Genomic DNA, 22083 nt, shown 5'->3' on the forward strand with positions numbered 1-22083 from the left:
TGATTACCTAAGATTTTTTGGACCCTGTAAGGTCTACATTCATTGGGCATGTCCTATGAATGCACAGGGCAAAGTGCCTTGGGCATACTATCACATTTGATCCCCAAAGCCAGGAAGTTGGTACAACTACTGTCACCATTTTACATACAAAGAAAATGAGGGTGGGGGAAGTGAAATGATATGTCCATCATTAATACTGATGTTATCGGTTGGAGTTATATACCCCCTGGATCTGACAGAGTCTGGACTCCTAATACTGTGCCTCTGTGCCTTGCTGCGTCAGTCCCTGGTAGACTTCGTAGGCTATGCTGTCCTTACCTGTCTCTGACAGAAATGCACCCTGCAACCTGGAGGCCTGAAAAGAGCCCTTGAAGGCTGAGAGCCAGCTATCAATTAGAGCTCATTAGGATGCCACTGTCTCAGGCAGAAATAGGTACTTCTGACTCAGTCCCCATCTCTCAGACTCCTGTCCCACAGAGCAATGGGAGCAATGGGCACCCTGGGGCATTTCCTCACTCCTGCCCAGAGCTACTTCCTAATACCTGTCCTCCTTCACCATAAAAGTCCACATTTACATTGAGACTGATATTAATGCTGAAGCACAGGGAGTAACTGAGGGAGTTTTCTTTAGAACAGAAAATGCCCAATTTCCAAAGATCTGGCTTAAGTGCAAATAAGTGTTGACTTCGGTCCTTCTGGGAGCCACTGCCATGCATACCAACAGGGTCCCGGCACTGCTCTGAGACAGCTCAGGCTTCTAATGGTGTGTTTGTCAACAGGAGGATCTATGTGGAGCTCGTGGAGGTCTTGAATAATGTATAAAATCCACACGTTCAGGTTGATTAAAATCCTAAGTGCATGATCTGGCTGAAGCAAAAGCTCTTGAGTCTCTGATCGTTGAAAGTCATTTATGTTCAAGGACTTTTGTTTTCTCAGTGCACTCCAAGACAATAAATTCCAGGGCCATTTGATACATGGCAGATCAGCATGAACATGGGGACATGTCCATGTCAATTCATATAAAATAGGAATATTAGATCATATATTTGATCCTCACAGATCCATAAAGAGGAAAACACATTCAGAATTTGTCTCTTTTGCTACCTTTTCCCAGATAGAAAGGTAAAAACAAGGAAAGAGTGAGAAGCCAGTTACTAGGATATCAAGAATGATGTTCTGTGCTTTATCACTTGTCATATGTTTGATAATCAAGATTTCTAATGCTACCAGGGTGTTAGAGAAGCTTTGACCTCTAATCTTGCCTGGGGCAAACGGACCTACAAAACCTGAGTTTCCTGGAAAAGTGGTGTTTGAAGGTACACCAAGCAGGGGAGTGCTCCCGTTAGGAAACCACTCATAGGAAAACCCTGATAAAGGCAGATGCCAGGATATCCAGATTCTAAGAAGAAAACTTAACCCTGCCGGGACACTACATCTCTCCTATGCCCGTCCCACCACTGCATTTCAGAAGCTTAAAATAACTCATCTGATTTTACTGGTTCACAGATGGAGAGGAGTTTTGCTCCAGGATGAATCATACCCTGCATCTCACCCATGCTTGATTTAAATGAGATTTTGGATTTAGGGTTCTTGCTGAAATTGGTTAAAAATTTTGGGGCTGCTAGGGTGAGGTGAATATATTTTACATGTGAAAAGAACATGAGTTTGAGGGAAAAGAGGGCAGAGTGTTATGGGTTAAATTGTGTTCCTCCTAAATTATATGTTGAAATCCTAATCTCCAATACCTCAGAGTATAACCGTTTTAGAGATAGAATCTTTACTGGGGTAATCAAATTACAGGCCCATAGAATGGGCCTTTATCTAATGTAACTGGTGTTCTTATAAAAGGGGGAAATTTGAATGCAAAGAAACTGTACACAGGGGAACACCATGTGAAGGTGAAGGTGAAGATTGGGGCGATGCTTCTACAAGCCAGGAGCTGCCAAAGATTGCCAACAAAGCATCAGAAGCTAGGGGAGAGACCTGGAACAGATCTGTCCTCACAGCCCTTAGCAGGAACCAACCCTGCCAATACCTTAATCTCAGACATCTAGCTCTAGAACTGTGAGACAGTAATTTTCTGTTGTTTTAGCCACTCGGTTTGTGGCACTCTGTTATGGCAGCTCTGGAACATTTTGGTATGTTAGTTGAGGAATTGCTTTTTTCACGTGAAATTTGACAGTAAGTTCATTACATAAAAGCAGACAAATGCTCTGGTTGTGGTAGAGTTTGGCAACCTGGAGACTTACTTGTCTTGTTCCCTTCTCCCTAAAGTAGCTCTAGAGAGGTGCTCTAGAAGCCCCCATAATACAAATTGAAAACCACTGACTCCTCTAAGAATAATACATAATGTTGACAGAACTTGGCAGTAACAGCCAGTTAGTGGAGCTGCAGCAGTTTCCACAAACTCAATCTAGAGGAGGATTCAGAAGCTTTGCTGAAGCTCAAGAGGAAAGTTTACCGTGGTTGATTAGTGATGTCTTTTACAGGCATGATAGTTGGGCTAAGGGTATTATATAACAACTGTTTTCTATCCCTGGACTAGTCCAACTCTCTGATGTGGCAAAGAACAAGGCTTGCAGCTAGAGAGAGGAAGTGACTGGCTCAAAGTCACACACCATCTCTAGAATCAGATGGGCTGGGTGAAGTTTCAAGCTTGGTATCTATACGTGTGAGCTTTATTCTCTGTCCATAGAGTCACACTGAGTCACCGAAGAGAACATGTCATCCATTCAGCGAAGACCTCATTTCCAAATCTTTTGACCTAGAGCTGCAGTTTTGTACCTGCTTTGATTCTTCTCTTCGCTGCTAGTTATACTTTTACTCTCTCAGTATTGAGTAGTTCAGGCAACTCCTTCCCCTCTGGCATTGGTCCTCAGTCAGGGGACATTTGCCCCTCCTTAGGCAATAGTTTGGCCCTTTTATGGTAGTCACAGCTTGGGGTAGGTTCCATGATATCTGGTGGGTGGAGGCCAGGGATGCTGCTTAACATCCTAGAGTGCTCAGGACAGTTGCCGCAGCAAAGAATGATGTGGTCTCCAATAGCAATTGCCAAAGTCAAGAAACTCCCCTTAAAATTAACCTCCCTGTTCCCCATGCTTCTAGAAGCTTCCTGGGAATTGCCTTATTTTTGCATTTTCCCCCTTCCAAGGGTCTCATTTTCTAGAGTTTTCTCTCTGGTCACCTTCCCATTAAAATTCCCAGCCCATGTGGGCCTGAAGCAGGAGAAGCCATGATGGAAATGGCTGGGAATATGGTGGTTTGCCAGGGACTTGACCACGTTTCTCTGGAGAGTATTGAAGGAACAGATTCTGGTGAAGGAGACGGTGAGGGAACTGTAAGGACAAGCTGATCTCCTGAAAGTTGTTCTGCAGATTCTGCTTCTCTCTTGCTGTGGAATCATTGCCATAGTGATAATATGCATCAACATCTGTGAGTTAGGTTTAGAGTTTCTCTCATTGGACAGGATGTTGGAAGAATATTGTCTAAAGTAAGACTTGGATAATAGAGGAGGAATTTAGTTATCTCTCCTGAATGTATTCCATAGGGTTTCTTGTTTCTAATTCTAGGGGGAAAAATTACAGTATCACAGAATTTCAGAAACCAATATTCTTAGAAGTTTTAGTTAAGTGCTGTGACAGGACAGAAATCTGATGGGTATTTGACATTGTCTGTTTACGTGTCTGTCATCTATCTACCCTACTGGACAGCAGTTCATTGAAGTCAGGAGCCATGGCTTTTTTACTACTGTATCTCGGTGGCCAGCACTATGCTATGTGTAGAAAGTACCAGTCCATGTTTGCTGAATTAATGAATAAGGATATTGACTGCATGGAGTTTGAAATCAAAATTGCTTCTCTCTCTCTCTCTCTCTCTCTCTCTCTCTCTCTCTCTCTCTCTCTCTCTCTGTGTGTGTGTGTGTGTGTGTGTGTGTGAGAGAGAGAAAGCATAAGAACAGTAGCTGGCTCATAGTTAAGTACTCAATAAATACCTGTTAAATCAATTGTTGGCTACTCCTGCTGCCTCAGTCTCTGTGCTAAGCATTTAACATCAACCTCTGCTCCTGTCACCACATTTCATTTCTCCTGCTCTCATCATCACATTTTCTTCTCCAACTCTGACCCTCTTGCCTCCCTCGTATTGGAACCCTTGCAATTACATATAGGGCCTACCAAGATAATCCATCTAAAGTCTGAGGAAAGTATGAAGAAGCAAAATGGAGTCACCACAGCCAGGCTAACGTAATTAGTTAAACCAGAATGAGATGAAACATGAGGAATAGATTTTATTTTACTTAAGCTAGTCTGAGAACTTAAACTTTTGAAGGTTTCAGTTGTGCATCAATGCCTGGATGTTATCTATATAGATATCTATCTCTCTATCTCTCTATATCTATCTTTCTTTCTATCTATCTATCTATCTATCTATCTATCTATCTATCTATCTATCTACCTACCTACCTATCTATCATCTATCTAATGCATCTCTATAGGATACATCCTATAGAGAACTTTCTGAATAACTTAGGAAAGAATGTCCATGTATTCAGACCCCCTGACATCTATTATCCAGACCGCATCTGGAAGATCACCATCTTGGATCAATACAGAAGAAAAGGATGCAGGACCAATTTTTCTCAAGAATGTACTTTTTACTATAAGAATTCTCAACTTTTTCTTTTCTTCAGAACACTCTGGTTGTTACCCAGTAGTGTTTGATAATTTGCAAATCTTAAGACTCTTGAATAGAGCTTTGTCATTTAAATCAAGCAAAGCCTCCTGATTTACACTAGGTTGACAGTTCCTTAATTACATCTGTGAAGTCCCTTTTGCTTTGTCTGGTAACAGATTCATAGGTTCCAAAATGTAGATGCCTTAGGAGGCATTACTCAGCATGCCACATACTCTCTCCATCACTTATTCTTGTGAGTCTTTCTGCTGAGGCAATCCCTGAAAGGGACTAACAGCTAAAGGATTTCTTCTGACCACACAGGTTGGAGCCAAAGTTCTTCCTGAAGCTGGACCTGGGAGCATCTCCATGTCTATCACATGTCCCCAGCCTAGACCATTCCTCCTCGTGTTTGAAAGACCTACATTCACTCAGTTTTGAATACTAGCTCTAAGCTCCATCTCAGACTTTGTTAACAGGGTCTGCTTTCATCTTCCTTTCCCACAAATCATAATTCTCCGATTTTATATTTATGACCAACTGTTTAAAATACCTCTTGAGCATCTGACCACAGCTCAATTGTCAATTACTGCAATAATCATCTATCTCTTAGTATTCAGAGAGCAACACAGATTAGGAAATGAAAATACAGCTTTTGGCTTTGAGCAGTTGTGTTTTGGGGGGCGTTTCTCCCCCTGCTGTAAATGTGTTACACTGAAGCATATTTCTATCCATCTGCAGTCCTGCCATATTGCAGGTAACTGTGAACAAAACAAGCAATATAACTGCAAAGGGGCTGCTGCTTTTTCCTATACATCAACTCTCAATTACCTGTGCTAAAGGCATAGGCATCCGTACTCCTAAGCAGAACCTGCAACCTGGAGGCCCAGAGGAAAGTCAAGAAGAGACTTAAGAAAAAGCCAGGAAGTGCTTTTTAAAGAGTCATGAACTCAGACCCTCTTCTCTGATCTTACCTTCTGAATGATCCCCTTCTGGAATGTACTTCTTGCAGAATGGTAAACACCGACACACTCATTAGAGTGGATGCTGAAGTGCTAACTTCATATGATTCTGGAGAGGCTGTCAGTAGAGATACCCCTACTTCCCCTATTTCAGTGGAGGGATATCGACTACCAGAGGCCTGGGAGTCTGAAAAGTGCTCTCTCTCCCTCTCCCTCTTCCCTTCTCCCCCTCGCCCCCCAACTCGTACCCAAGTTGCTTACTTGCTAGGTCTGGAGTCTGGGGCTTCTGGTAGTCATGATGTCTGTCTTCTCAGAGATGGAAAGGATTGGAGCCCTGATGTCTTCCTTGAACCCCCAAATCCAATCATGCCTAAAGGCAGCACTTAACCTTTCTCAGTTATTATACGAGCCAACACATGCTTCTTTAAACCTAAGTAATTTTTAATGAGTTTCTGACAGGAGATATTGAAAGTGACTTAATACATTTTTAAAAATTTCCCTCTAAATGTTCCTCAGTAGCCTCAAACTCAACAGGCTGCAAAATAAATTCATTTCACTATCCCTACACCAACATTTCCTAACTTTGCTGTTTTATTTTCCAAAATACTTTCATTTTTTTGCACCCCCTAGGCTCCCTGCCAATGCATATCCTTGAAACCTCTCTTTCCTTCAAGCCACCTATCCCTCTCATTGCCTTCCCTTTGTTATGGTTTGAATGACGCTCCCCCCAGTACTGTAGTAACCTCTGGCATCACCCCTGCTCCCTGATGCCTCTTCCCAAAATCTAATTTCACTAGGCCCATCTCTTGTGGAGAAGCTCCCTATGGTCACCTGTCCTTGCTTAACATTCAAAGTGAGGATGTAGCACACGCAATCCCAGATTTCAGCACCAGACCACAATTCAAGTCTTAGCTCTGCAACTCCTTAGCTATGTGGTTTTGACCAATTTATTAAAACTCTCTGCCCTTAGTATTCCCTGTTGTAGAGAGAATCATACCCATCTCTTGTGGTTGTGGTGAGAATTAAATAAGTTACTATATTTGATTTATTACTGTGGCCATAGGAAACTCATACAAGATATAAAGGCCCAGCCATCCTATCCCAAGAGAGGGCAATGTAACAGGCAGACTATATGAGCTCCAGAGCACTGTGTGCTATGAACCAGGGCTGTGATTGGTTGTGCCTCAGAGTCTGACTTACTTGCTGTTTACTTCTGCTTCCTTCTCCTCCTTTCAACAGGTATTGATCCCAAGGACTCCCCCTAATATACACACTGACCTTCAAACGCTATCTCTGAGTCAACTTCCTGGGGAGTCTACACTGTTGATAGATATTGTCCTGTTCCATAGTGATGCAGAACCTTATTATTAGGTCAGTCTACTCTGGCTTCCCATCTTAGTAACTTTGTGTGAGTTGCCTTGTCTCTTCAAGACTCAAGTCTCCTACACTGTAAAATGCGGATAAAAACTCATTCACTGAGACGTGTAGTGGGGATCAACTGAGAACACACATGTACTACATGGCACAGGGCTTGCCTTGAGGTAAGTTCTCAATAGTATTCTTGATGAGATTGATAATGGTATTGATAATGGTGGACTTGACTTTGATGGAGGTCATTGATGGTGGATGTGATGGTGAGGATGAAGACAATGACTTGAGAACTCCAGGGGCTTGTGGACAGGTCCATGGCTTATAGAAAACAATATCTGTAGAATGGCCATAGTTTGTTTAGCTATTAGCTCCCAAGAGGGTGAAAGCAAAAAGTATAGGGGAAAGACCTTTTCAGACTGATTTTCCACACCCCAGCCCCTTGTCTGACTATAAAAAGAGACTGCTGGATTCTGGGTTGCATTCAAGACTTAATTTTAGGCATTGGCCATCCTGGGAGCTATTTCTGGGGTTCATCCTCACCTTAATTGCTAGGACTCGGCTTTACTGTTCCAAGACCCAGGCTCTGGGACTGTCTGTCCAAGGGGACAGATGACCTGCGGTGAATCTGGGAGCACTGCAAATCATGTCTCACTTTCCCCAGGAGGGCTCAGAGCCTGCACCTAAGACTTAAAACAGGGATCATTTAAGGACCATAAGAGAGAAGGCAGGAGATAACTTCGAAATGATTATCAGACTTTAAATGACATTTAAAAAAAAAAAAAACTTGAAGTATAAATTACATTCACAGATTCCAACTATGAAATTTCTTCTCCTCCTTCCCAAAATATAGTCCCTTGAAGAGTATAAAAAATGATTCTCCTGCTTTTATTCCTGGCCTCCGATAGTTTAGCCTGTCAGGAAAGCACAATTTGCAGGTGAGCTATTGAGGATGCTCCAAACAAGAACTGCCACAAAAGTGCCAGAGGACCCAAACTCGAATTTAATTCATAGTTTGCAAGTCCTCAGCATGTAGCTGGCCAAACAATTCCAACTAAATTAAACTCCTCGCAGTTCTCCTGGGCTGGGCCTGTGGGTGCTAAGCCCCAGCTGTCAGCCCAGCTTCACAGCTGAAGATAAATTACTGCAGGAAATGGACTATAATGAAAACACTGACAAACCCTTCAAAGTAATGGAGCTCGAGGGTCTCCCTTTTGTTTCATTCCACATATTATGTAATTACTGCCTTGAAAATGGCCTTTTCTTCATTCCTGAGAGGTGTGTCCTGGTTTCTGAACAGGGGCCACTGGAGTTGGTAGATACTTTTATGCTTGGGGTCTGTAGGCAGGGTGGATTCAGTCAGGGCCAGACCTATCACTGACAATTGCAGCAATTTTCTATTTCACAGAGGCTGGAATTGGCCACGTCTAATCACTAGAATCACTGCACTGGGGGCTGAACAATGCAAACAGATCAGCCATCACTCTAATCTACAGTCATGTTGTTCATACTCCAAGAAATAGATTTTCTACTGCTTTCCTGTTCTGTAAGAGGTGATATGACTGAACAAAGAACAACTTTCTAAGGATGCCTATTGAGATGGCCATGGCTAGTGCCATTAGGGAAAGGGCCCAGGAATAGCAGATACTGTGTCAAGGTACAGCTGGGGTTTGTGTAGGACTTGTAAGTCCTCAAGAAATTTTGGGCTACTGCCTGTGTTTGGCTTTCTTACTTACTCCAGTCTCTGGAAGCATCTAAATCTATAATAAGAGGTCTTCCTATTGGCAGGAGGTGATAATATGACCCTAAGAAAGTGCTGTATAGCAAATATTTAAAAAAATAAACCCCCTCAAATTGACTTATGTTAATGAAAATGTATTGAATCACATACATGTGAAGTCCACCTGTAAGTTTAGGTGTGATTAGATCCAGAAGGCCAACTGGTATTCTAGGGTGTTCCCTTTTCTCCCCTCATTCTGGCTTCACACCCTGGGAAATTCCAGGTTGACATACTCTCAATTCCAAGGTGAATGGGTAAAAAGGATGATGTATTTGCAACATGTTTCAGAACTAAGACCCACAAAACTGAGTGGGTCATGGGCACTGCCCTGAACCAGTCTCTGTGGCCTGGTATGTGCAATATTGGCCAGTTTGGGCCCATGCCTATTACTGAACCAATTATTGTGGTGAGGAATTCTGTACTGTAATGGGCTAAGTCCTGACCATCCCTCTTTCTGGAATAAACTAGGAGATAAGCTCACTTTGGGACATGGATAGGGTTAAGAAGGGTGGTTTCCCAAGGGAATAGGATGCAGTTACTCAAAGAACTGGTGATTGGATGCTAAGGCAGGCAACAAAAACTGCTCTCTATAAATGACATCAGTCTACAGAAAGAACTGGATAAATATTTCAATGATTTTCTCTCCAAGCAGAGTTAGTCACTCTCAGCATCGGCTATAACTTTGACATTTCCCAGTTTATCTGAACTACCTCTTTCTTCCTCTCTTAGTCAGCACTTTGCCCACACTGATGGACATGAACCACTGTGATGCATGGGGCATAGATTCCTAGCAGCTGCTAAGGGGCTGAAAGGTAAAAACTGACAAATAGAGAATGGGAGATATTTGGAAGCAACTGGTTAGACGTATTCTTGTTCCTTTCACCCTCCGTGAGTTCTCCTTCATAAAATTCTTCTAGAAAGGTCTTGCGTTCCAAGTGGCACACCTGCTAGGAGAACTGTGTGTTAGATTTCTATTGCTACTGCGACATATTACCACCAACTAGGTGGTTTAAAGCAATACAAATTTATTCTTTTTTAAATCTGGAGGTCAGAAGTATGAAATGAATTAGCAGGACTGCATTTCCTCAGGAAGCTCTGGGAAGAATCAATTTCCTTGCGTTTTTCAGCTTCTAGAGGCTGCCTGAATTCCTTGGCTCATGGCTCTACACCACTGATCTCTGCTTCTGTAGCCACGTCTTTTTCTCTGACACAGACCCTCCTGTGTGTCTCTCTTAAAATGAGTCTTGTGTTTCTACTGGGCCCACCTCAATAATTCATGACACTCGCCCCATCATAAGATTTGAAACTAATCATATTTGCAAAATTACTTTTGCTTTGTCAGATAACATTCACAGGTTCTGAGGATTAGATTGTGGACATCTTTGTGGGCCATTAATTAGTGGTCTACAGCCTGTGAGGCTCCTCGTGAAGCCCTGGACAGTGGAGGCCTACATTATTACCTCATGTTACTATGATGCTTGCCTCACTTCCCTTTACTTTCTCACCCTGTACACCCTGGGCTTGGACATCCCAAAGAATCTTTCATTTTGACCTTTGCTTCAGGCTCTGGAAGGACCAAGGTGAAGAAAACCTCAGTGAGCTCACATAGTGCCTCGTAGCACAGGCCTCTGCATGACCACTTGTTCATTTACATGTCATTTACAATGAGCCACATGCAAAAAGATGTGTCTTTCTTATCTATATCCTTAGCCTACAGATGAAATCTAGTAGGTGTTCCACGGATGCATGAATGAGTGAGTTGATAAATTGCCTTTCAACTACCCTGAAATTCTTGGTTTTGAGCTTACTTGTTCCGGAAACTTATCAACCAATGCTTTGTGTTTGCAAACATATTTCATGCTTCTGTTAGTTTTATTGTACACATTTGTGCTTAATGACAGAATCAAGAATGAGAAAGAGGTGAATAAATGTTTTAAAGAACTAAGATTATGCCCCGACTTTTCCTTTCCTGGCTATCTGACCTTGGACTAATCATTTTACCTCTTTGTATCTCAGTTTCTTTGTCTGTGAAATTGTACTAATAATTACATTTACCCGATAGAGTTGATGAAATGATTAATTCTGACAACATATATAAAGCATTTAAGGCAGTATAACCCATTTGTAATTTTCTAAGCTCCTGACTTCATGTACTTCTTATATGTTTATAAAACTTTTTTTATGAGTATCTGTTTCTTCAATGATATTACCAAGATTGCTTGAGAGACCCTTTTGCTTGGCTGAATGACTCCCAATCATAATCCATTCCTTTATGCCATCTTCCAGATAGGGGGGCCATGTGCCAGGGTACTGTACAACTAGATATAAAGCAAAACTTATAGGGTAGGTCCTTCCAGAAAGGTTTTCCATTCTTTATTGAGTTATATTCAGTTGAAATATATGACCAGGCTCTCCCTCTTTTTTTGTTTCTGTGTCCTGTAGATATAATGCCTAGAATTCCTATAGTCATTCTGTAACATGAGGCAATTAACATAAGAAAAAGAATTAGAAAATCTTACAGAATTCTAACCTTGATTAATAGTGATCCATGAACCAACATTAGCAGGCTCTTGCCTTTGGACTTCCTATTTATACCTTTTCATGGATGATACCAGAAATTTGGAGAAGGAGATAGGAAGTGTAAAGTCAGTTAAAGAGAGTAGAAAGGTAAGAAATAATCAGAAAAGTATGAATTTCTATTTGGATTTTAAATAATTACAGAAAAGAAGAGGAAACTCAAAACCAAAATAAACCTATGCCCATCTCCCACAGTAGACTAGAAGCAACTTGAAAGTAATGAGTATATATGCTTGGTGCTTGGTGTCATTTGTATCTGGCATCATGCCCAGCATAGTAAATGTCTGTTGAAAAAACAAACAAATCTTTCTTTTCACCTCTTTTAACTTTGGCCGACTCTATCTAACTCATCAGAACAGTTGTGATGACAGTTGTTTGTTAGGTTTCCAAATAACTGTATAATTTAAATACAGCCTATAGTCTTAAGGCAGGCAATTGGACAGCTGAACCTGACTGGCCAGATTTGTGTTAGCAAAAGTCATGCATTTTATCCGAATCTTTAAGAAGAAGAGTTTTCCAAACACTTGTTTCAATATATGATTTTCCATGGAGGATTTCAAATGAAGAGCCATCTTTAAGGGGGGTAGGAGAAGCTTTCTCATAAAGTCCTGGCCTCTGTCCCATGGATCACGTGATCCAATGGGAGACATATATATGTCAATAATTTTCAAGATCATACCTGATCTCTGTCCTGGACACCAGGTGCAGCTGCCAGTATTTTATCCACACTACAGAGCTTCTTCTTACTGTGGTCTCCCAAAAGACAGGGATAGGGTCCTACTGGCCTTGGGATGTCTCATTCTATAGCACTAACCCAGTACCTCACTGATAAGTGAAGTGCATTGCCAGTCTGTTAAAAAGAAGATCAACTCCTGGACATTTAATTTTATAATCTCTTGGGGGCGGGGAGGGGAACAAAGGCGAGAAAACATGTTCTTGAGTAATTTATTTTGTTCCCTGGCATTGATGAAAGAGATGAAAATAAATCAGTGTTTGAAGGACAAGCCAAAATCACACCATTAAAAATTAACATCTAAAATAGATTGTACTTTACTAGGAATGAGTTCAGAACCAAAGTAGAATAATTGGCCAAATGAATCTACAGAATGTTGGATAAAACAAATTCACTCTCATTCCCAGTGGTTTAGAAATGAAAGAAGACACATTATCTTCATTTTAGGCCAGAAAGTTTTGAAGGAACAGCCCAGCATACTTTATCTGAAGTAAACGTGGAACTAGCTAGGAAAGAGGCCCAGGTCAGAGCTGTGGGGTTTTCTGGAGCACCAAATTCATCTCTAAGCACAGTCCACCATATCTGGTTAATTTCAAGTCAAAATTACCAGATTGTTTCCTTTTTTGGAGCCACCTAAACTCTAGGTTTGAAAATTAAACTGTCTTTTAAGTTTATGATGGCCAAACAACTCAGTGCCCATTATATACGTCTACTGATACCATCTATAGGTATGAGATCATCCATTCATGCAGCCAGCCAGCAAGCAAGCATTTATGGAAAACCTGCCTGTGCTGGTTCCGTTCTGGGACAAATAATATGATAGATAAGATAGAAACTTTATTCTCAAAGAAATTAGTTTAGTTGCATGGCTTTAGAGCAAGGTTTCTCAATCTCTACACTTAATATTATAAGCTGGATAAGCCTTTGTTGTGAAGGCTGTTGTGTGAATTATAAGATGTTTAGCCATGTGTCAGGCCTTTAACCACTAGATTCAAGTAGCACCTGCCCCTGCAGTCATGATTATCAAAAAAGTCTTCAGACATAGGCAAATGTCCCCTATGCCTCAGTCTGGGAAGCATTGCTTTAAAGCCAGATTCTAACTTCTATTCCTGACTTACTTGCTTGCTAGTTGTTTATTTAACAAATTGTTATTTAACTTTTCCTTATTCCTAGAACCTAACACAGTTTCAATGCAGAGTTAATATATGATAAATTCTTGCAAGTTAAGTGAATGAATGAATGAATGTCTATATTCCTAAGACCAATCTTTCCCTGAGGAACTGACAGACTGTTATGAAGACCTTGAGTCTTGGCCATACACAACGCCAAGCAAGCAATATATTCAATCATAATATGCCTTAGCTAAGTAAGAAAAAAATCCGCTTATGGGGTGTTTAGCTGTGTGGGCCTGACAGATAATTGAGTGGCTGGATTTTTCAGTTTCAACAGATTGGTTTGCCATTCTGTAGCCACAATAACAGAGCAAAGTAACAATCATGTCTATGTTTAATTTTCTGAAGAGCATTGCATCTCTGAGGCTCACAGTCTGGCCAATTAAATGTGGCTGATTGGCACTCCCACACAAGTTTGAGGGCATTTAAAATAGCTCTTTGCAATAGAAAAAAATCCAAGCTGCAGACAAAGTTGTAACTCTCCCAACATTTTTTATTTCAAAAGCAAGCTTGTGATGGTAAAATTGTTCTGGGTGACAGAGAATAGACAAGCCATCCATTTTGAGTGTATTAGTGTCAAACTGAGTGTTGACTCTGTGGCTGGTGATCATGTCCATTGGTGGAAATGGATAATTTTTTATATTGAAGGAAATCATAAAGGTTCTACTTGTTGTGGGGCTTAGGTTATGGGACTCTTGGCCATGATGTCGACTATTTGGAGGAAGCCATAAGTGTCACACATTAAGGTTTTTTCATTCCCAAGGCTTAAATGAGAGACAGCTGATAGGAATGAAGAAAAGCTCCCCTGCCTCTTTCATTCTTAAGTCTTCCAGACATAATTTTTGCAGGTTCATGTAGGAAAGGCTGTATTAGTTATCTATTACCACAATAATGCTGAGTAAAAACAACCATGAAGCATCATTGGCATATGGCAATAACATTTGTTTAGCCTAGAAATCTGTAGAGTTTAGCTGATCTTGGCTAGACCTAGCTGATTTGAGGGTTATGTGCATATGGAGTTGGCTGCAGTTGGGCTAATTAGCTCTGCTGATCTTGGCTAGGTTTGTTCACCTGTCTGGAGGTTGGAAGGCTATTGGTTGATCTAGTATAGTCTTGGCTGGCATAACTGGAATGACATTCATCCTCCAGGAGGTTATCTGGGAAGTGGGCTGTGGCAACAGCAGAGGTGCACAAGTTTGCATTTTGCTTGATAATATCCCATTAGCTAAAGTAAATCGTGTGGCTGAACCCAGAGTTAAGAGGTCAGGTAGAATGCTCTGTCCAGAGTAATAGAGCTCTGCAAAGTTACATAGTCAAGCGCATGGGTATCATTATAGTTGACTGATTAATTATAATTGATTAATGTATCACTATGTTTCAAAGTCTAAACTCTAGAAAGTATTGAGGCTTGAAAGTCAAAATAAATTTGAACAAGAAAGAGCTTCATAGAAATATTCAGAGAAAGATGAAGAGAGAATATAGACAGATTACGGACTTGGGAATGGCTGTCACCCAGCTGCTATTTGGGTTCTATTTTCTCTACTTAGGAAGAGTGTCTTCATACTAGAAAGAAAAGGGTAGCACGAATATGAAAAAGAGATAATTCAGGACCAAAGTACATAGCTCCCTACAGAGTCCAAATTTATAGTTTCATAGGAACTGCATCCTAGGCCATTGCAAGATTTGACCATAGAATTGCTGACAGTGATTGTGAGGCATTATAAATTAATGATAGAGCCTTTAAAAGAAGGTAGGTTGTTTCTCAATGAGTTATCCTTGACATTTGAAAGGAATATCTCTCTAAGACATCTGCAAATTTCTTAATTCACAAGCACACTGGAGTATATAATAGGTCCCTGAAATGTAGTTAGTATAACTAAAAATGTACAATATCAAATATTTTATACATACAGTTCTTAAATTTTCTAAAGGGATTAAAATGAATTTCTCTCAATTCATAACTTCACCTAGTATCGCACTTTTTATTTCCTCACATAATAGTATTTGTGTATTTAATATAGTAATAATGGAAGCTAATGTTTATTTATTTGCCCCTTTGTGTCATGTATTGTGCTAAGGCATTTATACACATGGTTGCATTTTATTCTCACAGAAATCTCATGACATGCGTATCATTTCTATTTTATAGTTGAGAAAACAGAAGCTCAGAGAGTCATATGCAAAGCTTCTATCCAGGTGTGCCTATGCTCTGGATCCCTTCACACTGGCTATCTCTTGAAAAAGATCATTGTAATAGGATGAAAGAAGTGGAGTCCTAACCCCAAAAATTGTCTGTGCAAGTGTAAGACTGGGAAACCTTGGCTTGCAAGCAATTGACATGAATAAATACTTCAGAGCTTTTCTTGACCACAAATTCATTAGAAGTGATCATAGGGAGGGTGCTGCTAAGAACATGCAAGTTAGCTTTAATTCCTTTGTGGGGATATATGTGATTCTGTCCACAAGCTGTGCCATTAAAGGTGCTTGATTGTTCAGTTAGTGATTAATTGGTTAATGGCCCCTGTAGCTCTTGTCTTAAGCTGACACATTTTAATAAGGTCACTGAAAGTTTGGAATACATCCAATGAAAGAGAATTAGGAAGCTAAGTTTTGTGAAACTACCATATGTGGGAAAAGACTAAAAAAATGGAGAATGTGTAACTCATGACAGGAAGACTGAGGGGTGATACAGATAACTTTCTTTGGACATTTGAAGGGATTCCACATGGAAGATGACACAGTAGTATTTAATACTAATCCAGAAGTCATGTATAACAGTTGTATGATCTGTTGGGCTAGTGTTTCAATCTGGGTAGTGAATTGATCTGAGAAGTGGTAAGCTCCTGTGACTCTGAAGGAGAGGGCTGCTGCCCTGAGGAGTTCTTTTTCCCCATGTTGACTTCTGAAATGATTTCAGTATTTATGGCCAGAAGCATTTATTGAGTTTTTCTATGTGCTCAGCCCTTATGAAATAATATAGTTAGGAAATTGGTACCTCTGCTCGTGAATGTTGAATGAAAATAGTATTCTAAAGGGGGCAATGTTTATTCCCTACTCTTGACATTTCCCTTCATTTGGAGGGAATTCCATTAATGTGATACCCCTGGACTCTCTCTGTCCTTCTGCTCCCTCCACACCATTGGAAGGTGAGAGAGGAGAGAGTTATGTGCTACACAATTCAGGAACAATGTACTTGACTTTCTCAGCTCAGAAATACATTTATTTTGCTTGGGCATGAGCTCACAGAAAGCATAATTCCTCTGTTCTTTCCTAGAATACCCTTTCTGTGCCTTTATGTTGGGAGGCTACCTGAGTTCAATGTTGCCATTGCTGTATTACATGGATACATCTGTCAAATTTTGATTTTTAGTACTATGAATAAGTTTTGCTTTTATCTTAAATGACTTCTTCCAATTTAGGCTTGTTTGGGAATAAAGGGGCTATGGTGGCTTTTATCTGTCCCTTGCTCATCTTCTGTCTCAATTTGTTGGAAACTCAGGAAAAAAAGAGGGTGTTATTGAGTAGCCCTTGAACAGCTCAACCAATATGAGATGGAATATAAGACATCAAGTTACCATGTATTGAATGTTTATTCTCTAAATCTTAATGCTTTACTCACACTATCTCCTCTGAGCATGCCAACAATATCCCTGTAATTACCATTCCCAATTTACAGATTAGAAAACACATGTCTACTTGAGCCCAAAGTCAAGGCTCTAGGTTGCTATACAGTGAAGAGAAAGGTTTTGAGCTACAGAAGTATCGACAGTCAGGGAAGGAATGACTACCAGGGGCACTGAGAGGTGAGAACCATGCTGGTCATTAGTTGATCAAAGTGATTAATGGAGGAAAAGAAAGGAGTGTGGACATTCCAAGGATATACTCAAGAAGTAGTATTCCCTCCCAGGAATGACAGCAGCAAGAATGTTGTCATTATATTGTCAGCTCCTTCATCTTCATCATTTTCATGATAAAAGCCACCACTTATTGACTTTTTTCTATATACCAGAGACTGCTGTAAGCACTTTACATCTTTTATCCCAAATAGTTTTTAATGGCTTTATTGATGTATAATTGACATTTAATAAACTGCACATATTTAAAATGTATAACTTGATAAGTTTTAACACACACACAAACACACGCACACACAAAAACAAAACCATCAGCACAGTCAAGATAACAAACACATCCACTACTCCAAAAAGTTTCCTTAGGCCCTGTTCTAATTGTTCCCTCATTCTTTTATCTCCCAGCCCCAAGATCTGTCCCTAGACAACTACAGATTTCTTTCAGTCACTAATTTTGAATTTTCTAGAATGTTATGCAAATGAAATCAAAGAGTATGTATTTGTTTTTGGTTTGGCTTCTTTCACTTAATGTAATTATATAGAGATTCATCCTTGTTGTGATGTATATCAACAGTTTATTCTCTCTTTGTTGCTGAGTGCTATTCCATTGTATGAATATAATACAATATGTTTATCCATTCACATGTTGGTGGATTTTTAGATTGTTTCCAGTATTTGACTATTACACATAAAACTGTTATGAACATCTTTGTACAAGTCTTTATGTGCACAAATGCTTTCATTTCACAGCCCATATTTAATCCTCACAATGAATGAATGGTATAGTACTATTACAATCTCTATTTTATACATGGGAAAGCTGAGGTCCACCAAGGTCAACTACCCTGCCCAAGGCTAGTGGCTAATTGGCAGTAGGGCTAGTATTTTAGGTCCAATCTGTCTCACAACCCTATGTCCAAAGTCCCCATGCAATACTGCACCCCTACACTGAAGGAATACATTTGCTTAGAAAAATGAAGACATTTATTTTTCTTTTCTAAGAATGTATTTCTCAGCCTATCTTCACTCCCTGTCATGGTTATCCGGATTGGCTGCTGCACCCAGACTCTCAGAAGGCAAGATGAGCATTCTTACTGAACTTTTTAGTTTACCCATCAAAAAGAAATGATAAAATCCTACCAGGGGCCAGGATCTTTTCCTGTCAAGAATATGAGATTATATCTCTGTTTATCTAGTAACTTTTAGACCCCGAAAATGAGAGTTAAATAAAGAAAGCAGATAGCAGAAACAAAGAGAGTGCAAACATTTCTGTGCTTATTCACAATCCAAGAACTGAGAATTTTGTGGATGATATTAATCCGTAAAGATAACTCAGCTATGGAATTACAGTAAAAAGTCTTAGGAGGTTTGGTTACTGCTGATCTCTTGGTGTCCCAAGCAAGCACTTTGAAGAATCCCTGTCCATATTTCCTCATATAAATCTGGTCTGAGCCTTTTCCCTGTGCTCCTCATTCTGATTCTCCAACTGATAGATTCATTTATGTGATGAGCAGCTACTCTGTATGGGGTGGCAGTGTGAGAGAAAAGATTCCACATAGTGCCTGCACTAAGGAACTTACAGGCTGGTGGGGGAAGGTTGACAGGAGCCAGAGGCTCTGCAGGGCATTGTGACAACTACTACTGACTGAGGGATACCTGAAGGACACGGTGGTTACACTAAGCAGGGAGAAACTAAGAGAACAGGGAAGGATTCCCAGAGGAGGTGGCATTTAATTATTTAATATATATTTTTTGTTTATGTTTTTTCAAAATGTGCATGCTTATTATAACAAGTGATATAACCAATGGTGTGGTTCATAAATGTCTGACGAATAGTTCCCTGGGAAAAAAACATGTATACATGTACATACATACACTTATACATACACTTATATGTTACTGATATAAAGGATGTACAGTATATAATTTATAAATAACAGTAAAATATATAATATTCTTTAATATGAATTACATGTATATGGCCAATTGATTTTTCACAGAATGGTATCACTGATTTTTGCCAAACTCTTGTATCTTTAGCCATCTAATGGTTGTAGTTAATAAGGATACTTCTGACATGAATACTGTTAATATTTTCATTTACGTTAACAAAGAAATAAAGTAACATTTTAATGTTCTATAAAAGTGAAACAAAAATATACCAGAGCTTCACTTGTTCATCAATGGTATGAGGCACGTTTGCTAAATTGAATAATTTCGATAACTTAAATATTTTCTCAATTTTTTCAATTCACACTATAATCACTTACAGACACACCCACTTTTAAATTTAATTTGCATTATTAACATTTTCTTTATCACTTTTTAAAATCTAGACAATCATCAAAACCATAAATTAAGCCCTAGCTTATAGTGCTTGCCAATTTCTGTGGTGTAAATGCTCCCTCCATGGCTGATTTCAAACTACCAATATGATATCACTGAGCATGGAGTTGGGAAGAGATATGCAGTGGCACCCCATTATGTAGTATTTATATCATACAGGTACTAGCCTCAAAGCATAGACCATAGTAAAAATAGTAAAATAATTAAGAAATGATGAGTATTGTTTATTTCTTAACTTTTAAAAATATAATTTAGTTATAAGTTTATATAATTAATTTTTAATTATCACTAGGTTTAAGAACAGTCTTGCAAAATTCCCGAATATTAAAAATTGAGAGTCAGTGTGGGGATGCTACTAGATACATCCATAAAAGGTGCTCATTCCCCAACCAATATTCCCTTCCTTTGTCCTTTCATCATATCCTGCTCGAGGTAGGCGCTGGTTTCCACTCACTTCTCTTTACACCAACCAACAAACACATGCATAACATATACAAGACTATAGGCAGGTTTGTTGTGTCTCTATGTTGACTAAGTAATATCATACCATAAAGATTACTATGTCAGGGATGAAGCATCAAGAAGTAAATTAGATGAAGTGTTACCTTTTTGTTTTCCAACATAACCACCCCCCTGCCCCGCACACACACACAGGAAAATAGAGTCATGTCATACATATTGGTTTATTAATGTCGTTAATGTAGTCTTTTTTTTTTCTTTTGACCTTGGTTTGCTCTGCTCTGCTCTCTCCACAGCTCTACTTGATTCAACTCCATCAGTCTACTCTAATGACTTTCTTCACATTAGAAACCCATGTTTATAGTCTGTTGCATATTTCTCATACATTTTTTTCATTCTTATGTAAGTGTCTATATCTATACACACATTTTGCTTATTAAAACATGGTATTATAATATTATGTTTCCTTATATCTTACATTCTACAATAGTCCTAATCTCAACAATTTTTCTAAATATCATTCTTTATTTATTTGACTCTATAGTATAATATAATATTTCATGATGTGAGCATACTATTTAATACATATTCCCCTAATGATGGACACTATTTTCAGCATTTTCCTTCTCTTGGAAGAACACAATAATAAACATCCTTAAACATCTGTCTTTAGATACTGAAGCTATTAATTCTGTAGGGCAGAATTGTAGGATTAGAGTTTCTGAGTTGAAGGGTATATATATTTTTAATTTTAATAGATACATCTGGATGGCTTTCCAAAAATACTTTACATTTGTACCAGTAATAAGTGAGAGAACTATTCCATCATCCCCACCAGCAATAGGCATTAACTCTTTTCATAATTTTTGCCTGGGACATGAGTATATTTTACTTTAATTTGCATTTCTTTGACTACCAGTGAGCTTGAACATATTTTTTCATATATTTATTGGTAATTTGGGCTTGTTCTTCTGTGAATTACCTATTTTATCTTTTGTTCATTTTTCTATGGTATTGTTTCTTTGTCAATTTGTAGGAGTTCTTTGTATAGCATAGATATTAACTTGTTATTTATCATCTGCATTGCACAGAATTTCCAAGTCTTTGGTTTCTCTGTTAACTTAAAATGTTACCTTTAGTTATGTTTAGATAGTTTTATGGTTTATAGTTATATAGTATGTTGTTTATAGTTAATATTTACATAGAATACACACATACACTTTTCCTTTAAAACAGGGTTCCTCTTGGCTTGTGAAGATCTTCAATCCCTTGTTTTTAATCCATGTAAATTTATTTTTCATATGGTATCATATAATAGTCCAACCCCACATTCTTTTAATTCAGCAGCCATTTGTTCATGGCCACTTTCTAGATAAGTCGTTGTTTTCTCATTGAATAGAGATACCTCTTTTACTGCATTTAAAATTTTTTTTTTTTTCAAGCGAGGCAACCCTTGGTTGACTTCACAGATTGCAAGGACCTTGTCAGTTTACAATCCCTTTATTTTATTTTATTTTTTTATTTTTTACACCTATAGCACCTGGTCTTCTTAGGTGGTTTCCCATCCAAGTACTAACCAGGCCCAAACCTGCTTAGCTTCCAAGATCAGACAGGATCAGGCTTGTTTAGGGTGGTGTGGCCGTAGACTATATTTTAAAATCTTATATTTACTGGCATTTATTTCTGGATCCGCCATCTTTTTCAACTGATATGTTTTCTATTCTTATGCTTATCTATATTGGTTTGTTTAGAGTGGCTTTGTAGTGTGTTTTGATGTCTGCTAAGGCAATTTACCTATCTTTAGTCTTAAATAAATGTATGTATAAATTTTAGAATTCTGGAGCATTTTTTCATCTATACGAAATGAAGACTATTTTGCTTTCAAGGAAAAGGAAATAAAAATTCTATTCATGTTTTAATAGGAGTATCATTAAATTTTATATATTTGTAATTTTTAACACTTTCATTTTTCCCTAATGAAGATCATAGTTTCTCTTTCCATTTGTTCAAAATCTGTTTTATACTATCTAATAAGATTTGATAGTTTTATTTATATAAATTCCATGGCTTTCTTGTTAATTTTTTTTACTATTGTATTTTTTTTTTTTTTTTTACTTCTTTTATGTTTGGGTATTTATTGCTAGGATATGGAGAATGTATTTTCCTC

General features: G+C 38.9%; 1 protein-coding gene and 1 pseudogene across 2 annotated transcripts in view; one reads left to right on the forward strand and one right to left on the reverse strand.

Moving 5' to 3' along the window:
* The window catches only part of CDH13 (cadherin 13), a 1315977-nt gene that overhangs the window by 259087 nt on the left and 1034807 nt on the right, over positions 1–22083 (forward strand). The gene's annotated exons all lie outside the window — the stretch shown is intronic.
* LOC118611783 lies at positions 21445–21563 on the reverse strand (annotated as a pseudogene).

The sequence above is a fragment of the Rousettus aegyptiacus genome, unplaced genomic scaffold (assembly GCF_014176215.1).
Source record: "Rousettus aegyptiacus isolate mRouAeg1 unplaced genomic scaffold, mRouAeg1.p scaffold_m13_p_14, whole genome shotgun sequence".
NCBI classification, from domain to species: Eukaryota; Metazoa; Chordata; class Mammalia; order Chiroptera; family Pteropodidae; genus Rousettus; species Rousettus aegyptiacus.